The 14766-nt window shown below is 45.1% G+C and overlaps 1 protein-coding gene across 3 annotated transcripts in view; it reads right to left on the bottom strand.

Annotated features, from left to right (window-relative positions):
- The window catches only part of MIX23 (mitochondrial matrix import factor 23), a 75244-nt gene that overhangs the window by 35148 nt on the left and 25330 nt on the right, over window positions 1-14766 (bottom strand). The window lies entirely within an intron of this gene.

Raw genomic sequence — 14766 nt, forward strand, 5'->3', positions numbered from 1 at the left:
AATCAAGTATTAAATCAGTTAAGCGATTTCTAAAACACTAACAGATAAGCTTCTAAATAGAGGATAATCTAGTTTTGAGTAGGCAATCCCAAACTTATGCTATTTTGGTAAATATTTCTTCTCAAATGTAAAATGTAAACTAATGCACCATCAGTTCGGAGTTCTCCAACAAACGATAATGCATCACAGTGGGATGGGCCTTCAGCTACATCTGGTTGCAGGTTCTGAGACTACAAGCAAGAATTGATCATGCACATCTGTGCTTGTCCTGTATTTACAAACTAGTGCAAAATGTTTATCTGCAATCTCGAATAGTCTTTAAACAGACTATGCCTCTAGATTAATGGGCGAGAGAAGAGCTCTTTGCATTGTTCAATTGTAGAATAAAGGTTTTTATCAAAGGTACATGCTGAAATAAATACCAATGGATGACAGCAGTTGCACCATAAATCTCAAAAAGCAACCCTTGCAACATGAAAGCATTTATCTGAACATCAAAAGCGCGAGTATCATGTAGCATGACCGTTCTCTACATGATCACATCTAAGTGAGTTATGATGAATGTGTAAACAAGTTCCTTCCTAAACATGGCACCTCAAATTTATCTAGCACCTATTAAATTAAAAACAAACATTTCTTTATTTTCTTGGCTCCTGAAAGTACTATGAGTTTTATAACCGCAATATTGTTTAGAGAATCTTTATACGAACAAACGGCATCTAAAAAATGCATTTCTAAGTTTAGATAGTGTCAGTCTGCCAGTCAGTTAGCACAGAAAAATGAAACCCAGAACAGAAGTTTATTAATGGTATTGTAGTTCATAGAAAAACAAAAACACAGAAAAATGTACTTCTTCTGCAACAACGTACTGTAATGTAAAGTAAATAAGGGAGGAAACTTGGTCTAGTATCCGAGTTGTTTTATTTTTCATCCTGGAGATATGGTTTCTAAGCCAGGCTTGTGGTTTGTGACAAAAATATCAAATGATTCTGGACAAAATCACCTTACAACTTATATGTTTGATATAAAAAGAATTCAAATACCTAATATGTCCCTCGTCTAGTCATCCAGTACTTGCAGGGGTGCAGAATTCCTATCGCCTGATGCCCAGGGTGTATTGTTTAGGGTCAAGGGCAAGTGTTCAAGTTTATTTTGTTCACCAGGCAAGTACACCCCACCACTGCAGCACATAACCTTTGGCTGCCAGCGCATAGTACCAAAGTATGGAAATGTGATCTGTGAAAAATGATTTTATGTCACCAAGTTCAAACTTGTATATACAATTCAGTATTACAAATGCCTTTCTATTTAGGTAAATACTCCAAGCAAAGAAAGCGAGTTCCGAGATCAGCTTGCAACAATAACAGCGATTCCAGTTTAAAAAAATGTATACATGTTCGCAAAATCTATCGGTTTGAAGCTATAAGGCTCCCAGATAGCTATAATGCATGAGGAAACATGAACGCCAGATTGGCAAACGCTCTCCAAATAAAATGTACACAAAGGTTAAATTGAAAAATAGTTTTGCAAATCTATTGTGCAACTTTAAATATCAGTTCTCTGACGGATGATTTAGTAAAAGATTGGATGAATGCCATTTTTTTTATTACAAAAAGAATGCCACCTAAGTGAACTCACAAGTATATGTCTTTGCATTAGTGCAGATTTACAACTTTCAGGAATTCAAAAAAGTTTGGAAACCATACTCCTAGCCAACATTTGTGATATACATTTTATCATGAGCAATTATGCACACGTACATTTGCCAATGTAAAAATTGGCTGCAAAATTGTAAATTAACTTTCTCTTGATCCTTTTCCCATTTTATTCCTGCCTTTTGTCAGGGGTAAGTTACCGACCTTTTGGAGAGGAGTTAGTAAATACCCTTAAACAAGTGTGCTTGTGCGTATGCAAAGACTGACAGGGCATTACAACCCTGGATATACGGCTTCCCGCCTACTCCCAGCCGCTGTCTGTCCCAATTACACATTACTGGTAGGTGGTAGATCCGCACCCGTAAGAACTTTTACCATGAGGTAACACCCTATCAGCACCATTGAATTACAAGTTTATCCCCACAGAACGGGATAGAACAACGATCCATCAATCCATCATTAAACCATTTTCTGATTGACCTTTGAAATTTCTTCTGGATATTTACATATACATTGCTTTTACATTTCTCATTATCAGTAAGCACACTGTGCTTACTGAGTATTAGAAATGTAAGAGCAATGTTTCCAGAAAATGGTTTAATGATGGATTGTTGGATCAAGAAGAGGTGCTTTATTTGTATTTACTGACCCAGTTTACACTGATAATATACTTTTTGCTCAAGATTCATAAGGGTGGCTCCCTGGCACCACGTAGACCTATAATATCGGGTATTGATCATGTACTGAAAGACTCTCGGAATCCATTGATTTATTTTAATCTCCTATGGTTAGTAATGTAGCCTTATATATCAAGGACTCCAAAGACCTGATTAAGAAGCTCTCTGGGATCCCATGGGAGGATACATACTGTTTTGTGTCCATGCATGCATGTGAACAGTCTGTACACTATTATAAGTCATGAGGATAGTATTAAATGCTTTGAGGTACTACTTTCTCATTCAAATCAGCCCGTTTTTTGGGACATGTACAGATGCTGTTAGAAATGTTACATAACAATAAGAAATAATACATTACAATTATTTCCTGAATCAGGGAGAGTTGTACTATCCAAAACGAGGAACAGCAACGGGATCCATATTTGCTCCCTCTGAAGCCAACCTTACAGACCAGGTAATTGTAGAAAGTAGTGGTCTGGCAATAAATCTCTGCTGCAAAGCCCTCCAAAAAATGCTTTTGGGAAAAAAACTATTTTTTTATGGGGAGGCGGTTAGTGGGTGGGAGAGTTCGGCAAGGGACTGGTGGTATGACCGCTGGCAGCAGCAGGGCCAATGAAGGAGCTGGATCGGTGCAAGGGTATTGAAATTACAAAGCTAAAGCAAGACACTCAAGAGGGATGGGAAGAAGATGTGAGAAGCAACAATGAAAGCGCAGGGGCACAGTGAAGCGAGGGTAGGAGAAGCAACAGATGAGCTGGTAGTGGTAAAAAACATAGTAAGTGTTAGGAATAGACGGTAGTTTAGGGGTCAGGGTGCAAGCGAGACTAACCTTAATGTATGCGCAAAGACGTGCGTCCCTTACTATCGGTAATTAGGAGACGGTCCCTAAACCATGTAAAAGGCCGTCTCCTACGTAAGCTGTTGCTTGGCTTACTGCTCTCTGGACGTGACCACGCCCCCCTGCCCATTGCTGCCTGGTTTCCATGTTTCTAGTCTTGCTTCTCGCCCTGTTTGCAGGAGTTATCAGCCGCTTCCGTAGGAATCCAGAGTGTACCCTCCTTTGAGGTCTTCTTGCCTTCGGTGAGTTCGTGTCCGTTCCGCTCCTGGAGCCAGACGGTGCGTCTCCCTTTGCATTGCCTGAACGTCGTTGTTCCGCTCCATTGTCCTCGGAGCCGGACGGCATCTCCCCTATTTCCTTAGTGGTTAACTCCGCATCCGCATATTAATAATATCTGAGCTGTCCCCTCAATTATTTTTACTGTCCAACACCAATTCACCTTCAGTTTATGTTTTGTGTGAAAGACTAAATGAGAGTTCCCTAGTCCACCCAGTCTCCTCATCAGAAACGTACTGGTATCACACAGAAATCTTCCACATCAAAACTCCTTCTACCTGGAGGCTTCTCTGCTGTTTTTCTTTCTGAGAGGTTCGGGGACATACCTCGGGTAAGTGGAGCACTGAACTGGTTATACATTAATGTTTTAGAAGTTTCGCTATGCTTACGAGTCTTTGTCTATGAGAGATATTTTTGTTTACAGAGCCTGTCTCTCCTGTCATCTCACCACAGAATTTCCTGTCAACATCTTCTGGGGAAGAGTGGTGGACACTCTATGGTTTAGTCCCCATACTTTTAGGGAACAGCTATCTGTGAGTGTGTTTCATAGTTACACTCCAGGTGTTGTCTTTTGGAAGTTGGGGGGGGGGGGGGGGTTATATCAGGCTCAAGCTCGACAGTAAGCATATCTTGGTGTGGTTCAGAGGGGACCTAAAACAACCTATTGAAATCAATGAACAGAAAACTATTACAAAAATGGAAGAACTCCTCAGCTCCTGGTCCCCAAAGAACATCACTTGGTAAGAGCACATGGGCACCATCAAGATGATGATCGCTCATCACAAGCACGCTGCCAGTTAACCTTTCTCCATCCTTCTTTAAAACGATACACAGAACGATCTCACAATTTTTGTGGAGAGAATACATTGTCGGGTGGTATAAACCTTACGGATTACCCCCGGTACCAAAAAGCCTTTCCGATATCCGACCTAGGTCCGCATACAACCCCACCCCATTTTCATCAATGCAGCAGACCTTCGATCTACTGAACTTACGTAAAAGTAAGTTGGGGTCTCCGCATTAACCACACCTACCCGGTCTTATGACAAAACTCAAAAGAGAGGGCTGCACTGCCTCGCGTTTATACAAGCTCTTGGATTCACCCAATACCTCCACCTTGCAACTCTTTACATGGGAGTGGGACCCGCACCTACAGTCCAAATATACTCTAGACTTCACTGACAAGAGATGGAGTAACATTTGGCAATCCCCCTTTACTGGGAAAAACACACCAGCACTTGCACAATTCAGATTCTTGTCAATCCCTTACACCTACTGGACTCTGTCCAGATTGCACATATTGGATCTCAGAGACTTGGATCTTTGTTGGAGGTGTGAGGAGGGCATAGCGGACCTACAAAACGTGTTTTTCAATAGCAAAATGGCTCACCTGTTGTGGTTGAGGATACAAACGCTGCTAAAGAAGATCTCAGGATTAAACATAGAAATTAACTTCTTAATGACAGTCCTGGGCTTCCACGCTAATCCCCTCTCAGCTGACAATATTGCATCACTAATGGACCTCCTCATAGCTCTGGGAACTAAATCCATACTCACTGACTGGAAAATGACAACTTCAAGCTCCTTTGACAAATGGTGGAACCTACTGTGCTCACTCCAGGGTGCAGATAACATACTATATACCAGAATGCAAACCTCTACTGGTCCCAGGTATCTGTGGGATGCTTTAGAAAACTACCTCTAAGAAATCAAAGACCCCCGATTCGACTCATCACACTGACCCTATGTTCAGGTTTGGCTGAGATTTCGCCCATCTGGGCACGTATATATGTACGTTGGTTCAACCGGGATTGGGTGAGGAATAATCCAGTGGCACTTTACCCTCTATCCCACTTAACCTTTTTCTTTCAGTTTCATTTTTAGGTCTCGCCTAGACAGCGCATGCGCTGTCGCAAGACCTATAGTAAACACAAGTATGGAGGGTAATTTCTCCCGTCGCTTGCCACTGGTTGATTCTGGCATTGATCTTCTTATCTGGCTTATGGTTGGCTTATGATCCAATACGTCACTTTCATTTTGCCTCCGTTTTGCAGGAAGCAGCACCGACCAACTACAGTTTAGTTCTGCTGCTGGCTGTTATCTATTCATTTAGGGACTACTTGTTTTCTTTGCTGCTCCCAAAGTTTGCACACTGCCGCCGCTGGCACATCAGCCAGCTTCCTGCCCTCACACTATGCCTTGCTCCACCGCATAGTACCCTGGACCGACGCTTTGCCACACCCCGCGCTACTCCCGGACAGCCTCTTCAAATGCTTGTATGTTGTGGGGTTGATAAAACAATTAGCGCAATGAGTAAACAACACGTTGCCGTTCGTATCAGCTTGAACATCAAACCAGTCTTCCGAAAGCTCCAGCGGTATTGTGAAACCTGATCCCTCTGGTGGCTGCTGGAGACATTTTAGAGGTGCCTGCCCTCACCAGACGCCTTGCTCCACCTCTCTCTACACGGGCCCGACGCTTCAAGGCTATAAGGCATCGATGTCTCGGCCCTTGCCCACATGAGGGGATGATGGAACGGCAGGCGGGACACTGCTGCCTTCTTCATAGGCATTAATAATCTCTCTGTACAACCCCTCCCCTCAAGCTCCTCTGCGTGTTATACACTTCTGGGGATACTCCTTGCTTATTACCATGACGGCCGCTTCACGGGCCGCCACACGCCTAATCTTTATGTGCACGGGAGCCACGCTTTGTATAAGCACACCACCCCGCAATCATATTTTACATTTTGCTGTTTCTGTATGATGTACAACATGTAAGGCCGGTAAGTACTAGGCAAAACCTGTGATAATTGGTGCTTTAACTTGTTTCTTCTGTTAGTCTGTAGTGTAATAGAGGACAAACCTATTATGTTTGTTCTTCATTGTGTTGTGTGCATGTCCCTAATAAATGTCTCTCGGCCCTGGATTGAAATTCAAAAGTGCAAGATGAATTGGTCAATTAATCTTAAGGTCCAGGAAAACCACGGCCTCTTGATAGAGAAATAGATTTTGCACTTTATTGAACCACTTTTCACAGGCAATTTGCACAGAAAAAAACAATTGCCACACTCACAATCCCCACCGAGCACTACGATAAATTCTTCCTCCCATCATTCCCTAAACCAGCAACAGCTGAATTCTGCAACGTTACTGACTTCCGGGGTCCGAGTTTTTTTCAATACCAGCGCTCCCAAGCTCTTCCTCCTCCTCTCACTCCTAAGATTCAGCTACGTCCTTCCTGGGCTCAAACTCAAGCTGTGCAGGAAGATTTACGGTCCTTTTTTGTTTTTGTGAGTAACGTTAAAGGAGCCAGTATGTGCTGTGGAAAGGGCTTTTCAGTAACAATAAGCATTTGCAATGCAATAGGCATCACATTAACGCGAGTTTGACCTGTTGGCACTGTAAATGACAATGGCTTTTATTTATGTTTTAAAAACCAAAATTTAAATAAAAGGCAATGTCATTTACAATACCAATAGCTCAAACCCGCATTACTGCGAGACATATTGCATTGCAAATGCTGGTTTGCTTCACCTCCTATATCGACTTTCCCCTACTCTCTTCTCCTAGGAGCCATTCGCTGTGCCAGTTTACGCTCTGTTTATATCTGGTCCAGTTTACGCTCCGTTTATATCTGGTCCCGGAGTAAACAACATAAAAGTAATTTTAATGGACCTTTGGACGCAGATCTCGTTATCTCTGGTGTTCATGTTTAAACCTATGACAACATTGCTGCGTCTTCCAAATGTAAAACATCTAGAGTGCATGGCATATCACTGTTACCTGGTTTTTCCCTTCTTTTTGTTTCTTTTCCTGTATGAAAATAAAGACTGCTTGAACACAAAAAAAAACTGTGCGCATAGGAGCAATTTCAGTAGGGAAACTGCACATGAGGGAGAAAGCAACACTAACACATACATCACACGGAGTGCTGAAGGAAAAAGTTAAAATAGCTAACTAGGTAAAGAAGCTATGCTCCATCGGAGGGACAGCAACAAGGGGAAAAAAGAGGAATGCCATTGAGTGAGAAGCAAGAAAACGAGAATGACAAAGCCAACCAATGGTAAGCAATTGGCTATGCCAAAGCAGACTTCAAATATTGGTATTTATTTCCACGTTCGGTCTTCCATGGCCAACAAATAAAAGCAGTCTATAAGCAAGACCAAAAGAAAGTAGTGTCCAATTCACAAAGCACTGCTGTTTAACCCCTTCGGTGCTCATGACGGAGTGGTTCCGTCAGGAGCCATGGTGGGCATGTGCTCATGACGGAACCGCTACGTCATGGCACCCACCCTTGGGGGAAGCGCTGGCGCTCCCCCATGGGCAGTCAATCTGCACCCACCAGCTGGGATGGCAAAGGAAGAGTTTCTGCTGCCGCCCCTGACCCCCAACCCCCACTCCCCCCCCTGCCTCGGCGATCCTGTGACGTCAGCGCACACAGCGCGCGCCGACGTCACCAGGAAGCACAGAACGCCTGGAAGCAATTTGCTTCCAGGCGTCCACGGAGGAACAAGGTGAGTTTCCTTGCTCCGGCGGGGTGGTTTGGAGATTTGTGATGCATTGAGGCATAGAGGGAGAGGAAAGAGTTTTTCCTCTCCCCTGCAGGGCATTCCTGCTGCACGATCGGGCACAGCATCGCAATCATGCAGCAGGAATGCCCCCACTAGACACCAGGGATGTTTTTTTCTTTAAAGTAAGTGACCCCTTGGGCAAGGGTCGCTTCCTTAGGGGGCTAAATTATTTTAAGACTTTTCTGCTCACCCGGGGACAGATCGCCCGAATATTTTGGCGTTTCTGGTCCGGGGGGGGGGGGGCAGAAAAGCCCACTAGAGCCAGGGAGCTTTTAAAAATTAAAATGGAAGCGACCCCTTGGGCAAGGGTCGCTTCCAGGGGACATATTTGTTTTTTTAAGTGTACTATGGACGATGTATTTTTGGCAGAGATTGTTAAGCAGACTAATTTGTATGCCGAACAGTTTTTGAGGGACAACAGTGCCAGCCTTAGGCCCCACTCTAGAGCTACCCGGTGGACTCCCAAAAATCTGGAAGAGATGAAGTAGTTCTTGGGTTTAACTTTTTTGAAGGGCTTGCTAAGGAAGCCATCAATGTTTTCATATTGGTCTACTAGTCCCTTGATGGCAACGGCTATATTTCCGGCACTCATGAGTCGTGATAGGTATTTGCTTCTGCTGCTGCATTTGGTCGATAATAGTTTAGCGTTGCCACAAGATCACCCAGATTGTGACAGTCTTAAGATTCGGCCTGTCACTGATTGCTTTGTAGATCGATTTTCTGAGATCTATACTCCAGGTAAAGAAATATCAGTGGATGAGTCTTTGGTCTTGTTCAAGGGCCGCTTGGTTTTTAGGCAATACATTCCTAGTAAGAGGGCACACTACTGAATTAAGCTGTATATGCTGTGTGACAGTAGGACTGGATATGTCTCTAATTTCAGGGTGTACACCGGTAAGGAATCCAGAATTAACCCCCCTGGTTGTACGTCCACTTTTGGAGTGACTGAGAAAATTGTGTGGGAACTTGGTAGAGGACATTTTAACAAAAGGTCACCATTTATATGGTAGATAACTTCTACACTGGTGTGCGGTTGTTCAGGGAATTGGCCAAAGTGGACACTGTTGCTTATGGCACAATCCACTCTAACCGTAAAGGTTTGCCAAAAGAACTTGTTTGTCAAAAGCTTGTGCGGGGACAGTGCAGTGCGTTGCGAGGAACTTCTAGCGGTGATGTTTTCAGACAGGAGAGATGTCTACATGCCACCATCCATGATGAATGCACTTCGCCTGTGACTGTTTGGGGTCAGGTTGCTGAAGAGCGCAAACCTGTGTGCATTTTAGACTAGAATAGGCACGTGGGTGGTGTTGATCGAGTAGATCAGAGGTTGGAACTTTATACTGCTCTTTGTAAGGCTTACATTTGGTATAAGAAGTTGGCTATCCATCTTTTCCACTTGGCAACGTTTAATGCATTTGTTGTATTCAAGGATTCTTGTCCTGAGTCAAAGATGACTTTTGCCAAGTTTCAGGAGTCTGTAATAGGCAGCCTTGTTGTAGTGGAACAGGCAAGTGTTCCTAGAGTTAGAGTGGTGGAGAATGTGGCTAGATTGAAAGATCGCCACTTTCCTGATCACATTCTTCCCACACCCTCAAAAGTCTTTCCCAGTAGGAGATGTAGAGTCTGTTGGCGAAAAGGTACGCGGAAGGAGACTCGTATGTACTGCACCGAGTGTGCTTCTAACCCTGCACTGCGTGTGCCTACTTGTTTTGGAATGGACTACACACAAAATAATTTTTGGGAGCATCCAAGAGTGGTAAAGTGCATTGCCTGGTCTCTTGTTCAGTTTCAAGGTTGGCATTTGTGCAATGTATTTAGATTCAGATTTTGTTAGTAGATTTGTATCTATTTGCAATTTGTTTGCGTTTTCTTTTTTGTATAAAAAAATCCAAATTGTGATGGCAGTGTGTGTGTAGGCTGGCGCTTGGCTGGCGGTGTGCGTGGACAGGCGCTTGGCTGGAGGTGTGCCTGGATTGGCGCTCGGCAGGTGGTGTGCCTGGACTGGGGCTCGGCAGGCGGTGTGCCTGGACTGGGGCTCGGCAGGCGGTGTGGAAGTAGTGACTTGCTGCTGGTCACTACACACACTGCTAGCCAAACACCACTCGACGCAATCCGTGAGCTGGTGTGGTTACTGTGTCAGGAATGTGGGCGTGTGAAAGTGATGGGCCCTTGAATGGCGCGGTCTGCTGATGTGAGTGTTTTAAAGTGCTGGGCCCGTGGCTGGCAGTGTGAATGGTTTTGTATGTGTCACACGTATGAAAGGTGTACGAGTGGCCTGTAAATAGGTTGGCGCCTTGTCGTGGCATTACAGCTCATGAGCTGTGAGTCAATGGGTCAGTTTCTCGTCCTTTCAATTGTTAACAGTGCATTTCATTTTTGTGAAATCTCTGGTTAATACAACTGTATATACTGAACTACTCACCCTCGTGCCAAATCCAACCATTATGTACATGTGCTTGAGGAATAGGTGGTTGTGCAGAAATAATTTGTATTTTCGGTCTCTCAAGCAGGGTGTACCTTGTCCCTTTTTTTAAATGCTGTAATGTGGTTTTTTCGTGCCTGGTGGTGTGAATGGTCTTGTGTGTATCACGTATGAAAGGTGTGTGAATGGCCTGTAAAGCGGTTGGGGCCTTGACGTGGCTTTACAGCTCACGAGCTGCGAGTCACTGGTTCAGTTGTTTGTCCTTTCAATTATTGACAGTGCATTTCATTTTTGTGAAATCTCGTTAATAAAATTTTATATACTGAACCATCACTCGCCCTCGTGCCAAATACAACCAGTATGTGTGAGTGCTTGAGAAATAGATGGCTGTGCAGCAATCTTTGTCTTTTTTGTCTCTCTGCCAAGGTGTACATTTTATCTAAGAAAAACTTACAAACTGTAGATATTGTTGTAAACTAAACACCCATGGGAGTACATGGTGATGTCTCTCTTGTGGATCCCAACAAGTTATTTTACCCACAATGTCCTGCAAACCTCAAAACGTGACTGTCATATTTTCCTTGCATTATTGTGCCAAAATTCACGCTGCAGAAAGCAATAAATTTCCAAACCCCCAGCATTTCTCCAAGTATTCCAATAGAAATGGTACCTCACTTGTGTGGGTGGGCCAAGTACCCGCGGCAGGGATGGGACCAAAACCTATTGAGGCGACATCAAAATTACCTATCACAAACCAACCTGGTTTTGCAAGGGGAGTCACATGAGTTTTTGGCCCCAGGCTCAGAGGCCATCTAGGGAAACCTACCAAACCTACACATTTCTGAAAACTAGACACCCGGGGGAGTACAGTGAGTTATGGCTTGCATGGGTCCCCCAAAATATTCCTACCCAGAATCCCCTGCAAACCTCAAATTTAGCTGAAAAAAAAAATAAATTTTCTCAAATTTCTGAGAGCGAAAGTTCTGGAATCTGCGTGGATCCACAAATTTCCTCCCACCCAGCGCACCCGATAAAATGGTACCTCACTCGCACGGGTCAAGGACCCGCGACTGGCAAGGACCCAAAACCTATTGAGGCGACATCAAAATTACCTATCACAAACCAACCTGGTTTTGCAAGGGGGAGTCCCTTGACTTTTTGGCCCCGGGCTCGCGGCCATCTAGGGACGCCTACCAAACCTACACATTTCTGGAAACTAGACAACGGGGGGGGGGGGGGGGGGGGGGGGGGGGAGTCCAGCGAGGTATGGCTTGCGTGGGTCCCCCAACATTCTCCTACTCAGAATCCCCTGGAAACCTCATATTTCGCTGGAAAAAAAAAAAATCACTTTTTTCTCAAATTTCTGTGTGGGAAAGTTCTGGAATATGCGTGGATCCACAAATTTCCTCCCACCCAGCATCTCCCCAGGTGTCCCGATAAAAACGGTACCTCACTTGTGAGGGTAGGCATAGTGGCTGCAACATGAAATGGCCCAAATCGTACTGTATAGACTTCAAAATTACCTATAACAAAACTATCTGGTTTTGGGGGAGGGGCACCTGGGGTTTTGGCCCCGGGTTTGGCGGCCATCTTGGGAAACTACCAAACATTTCTGAAAACTAGACACCCGGGGGAGTCCAATGAGGTATGGCTTGCGTGGATCCCCCAACGTCTTCCTACCCAGAATGCCATGCAAACCTCAAATTTAGCTGAAAAAAACACATTTTCCACATATTTGTGTGTGAAATCACCGTGCCGGCACAAATGTCCTACCCCAGAGTCTCCCGAGTAAAAGGATACCTCACTTGTGTGGGTGGGGCAAGGGCTGTAACTGGGAAGAGCCCAAAACATAGGGATGAAGGGCATAGCACCGAGAATTCTAAGCGCTACATTTCTTTAAAGAAATACGTTTTTAGCCAATTCTGCATTGGACACCCACACAAGTGAGGTATCATTTTACTCGGGACACTAAGGAGAACGCTGTGGGGTAGGACATTTGTGCCGGCACGGTGGTTCCATACAAAAATATGTGGAAAATGTGTTTTTTGGACAATTTTGTTTAGGTTTGCAAGGGTTTCTGGGTAAGAGAACCTGGTGAGAGCCAGTCAAGTCACCCCGACCTGGATTCCCCTGGGTGTCTAGTTTTCAAAAATGTATAGGTTTGCTAGGTTTCCCTAGGTGCCGCCAGAGCTAGGGTTCAAAAACTACAGCAAGGCACTTTGCAAAAAAAAGGGTCATTTTTCACTATGAAATTGAGGTGTGTCCACGTTGCGTTTTGGGCCGTTTCCTGTCGCGGGCACTAGGCCGACCCACACAAGTGAGGCACCATTTTTCTCGGAAGACTTTGGGGAACGCGGGGTGTGTGGAATTTTGTGGATCCACGCAGATTCCAGAACTTTCCACCACAGAAATGTGAGGAAAATTTGTTTTTTGGACACTTTTTTGGGTTTGCAAGGGATTCTGGGTAACAAACTGGTGAGAGCCAGTCAAGTCACCCCATCCTGGATTCCCCTGGATGTCTAGTTTTCAAAAATGGTAAGGTTTGCTAGGTTTCCCTAGGTGCTGGCAGAACTAGTGTTCAAAAACCACAGCTAGGCACTTTGCAAAACAAGTATTTGCAATGCAACAGGTCTCGCGTTTACACGTGTTTGAGCTATTGATTGACATTGCAAATAACTATGCCTTCTATTTTTGTTTTCGTCTTTAAAACATAAATAAAAGGCATTGTCATTTAAAACGCCAATAGCTTAAACTCTCATAAATGTGAGACCTATTGCATTGCAAATGCTTGTTTCTATTGCAAGGGGCTCCCTTTTTATCAGTCTCTGTTAGAGTAGAAAGATATCTAGATCATCTCACAGTTTGAGCCTCTTAATGTCTGTTTAATCGTATAAATGCCCCACAGGAGAGCTTAGCAGCCGGAGTCATGAATATGCAGATAATTACTACCTCCCAAGCCTTGCTCCTGTGGAAATGTGTCCTTGAGGGGTCTGAATCCGACAGGCACTGGAAGGGGTGAGAGGGGTCAAACCCCTGCAGGCCCCCCCTCTCTCCATAAGGCACTCTATGCTGCCCTGGCTCCCCCGCCCCCCAAGCACCCTCCTCAGGATGGTTAGTAATGGTGATGCTCCCCTCACCCCAGAATCCCGCCTCTCCACTGCTTTCCATTCGCCGCAGAGATGAGATTGGAACAAGTCTTCCAAGATGGCTAAGCAAGTTAAACGCTCGCCGCTGACATCTAGTCTTCTGGGAGTCCCCTGTGACAATCCTCACAAGGCCACTTCTGATTTCCATCTTTACGAAGTCTGGCAATTATATACCCTTAAACAGGGCAAGAATACCACCCATTTTCACAGTGCTTAGAAATAGCACGGTTACAGTATCAAGCACTTTGTAGGAAACTGGATATTTTAACGCATCAGTCTTGACACTGAAGGGTGGTGCTGGGTCAGTCACTTCAGATGCATCGCTGAAAGACAGTGATTCGGTGGAATCTATCAAATGTTAGACTGCTGTCTGTAGGGCTGGGGCAGGGTCCGCGTCTTACCAGAACGCCTCCCTGAAAGGACAGGGAGGGGGAGGTTTGCTAAATGTCATTCAAGTGGCAGACGTCTGACTAGGAAGCTGGAGGGCAGGGAAGCTGCTTTCGGACAACAGCGGCAACGCGAACGGTGCCCAGGAGACAGTGACGGGAAAGCCCTGCCCTCATAGGAGGACACGTGATATGTAAAACTATTATTTTTAGCTTAATTTGTGTACCTCCCACAATTTGTGTTTTTTGGGATCGGCCTGTTGTGGCTGTGCGTGCGTGACAGTTGCCTTTTATATGGAGCTCTGTGCCTCCGCGCTCTCTTGTAGATAAGGGTGGCATCCAATCCCTTGGAGAGCAGTTGTCTTGAAGGTAGGGGTGTGGTGTCAGAGCCATGAAGAGCTGGAAGGAGGTCACAACAGGGACGCGGCACCCTTCACCCCCTCCCCACATCCTCCTGTTATTTTGGGCAAATCACTTACTCTGCCACGGTCTAAAAAGAACAAGTAAGATGTAGCTCGCTTGTATGCATTTAGCGAAATACCAACCTGTTGAACAAGAGATGTCTGCCAGTCTAGTGGGAGGGCTGGCTCTGTTGCCTGGGCAAGCGATGGGTAGCTGTGCCGAGTGTGGCAAGCGATGGGTAGCTGTGCCGAGCGTGGCAAGCGATGGGTAGCTGTGCCGAGCGTGGCAAGCGATGGGTAGCTGTGCCGAGCGTGGCAAGCGATGGGTAGCTGTGCCGAGCGTGGCAAGCGATGGGTAGCTGTGCCGAGCGTGGCAAGCGATGGGTAGCTGT

Source organism: Triturus cristatus, chromosome 8, assembly GCF_964204655.1.
Source record: "Triturus cristatus chromosome 8, aTriCri1.1, whole genome shotgun sequence".
In the NCBI taxonomy this organism is placed as follows: Eukaryota; Metazoa; Chordata; class Amphibia; order Caudata; family Salamandridae; genus Triturus; species Triturus cristatus.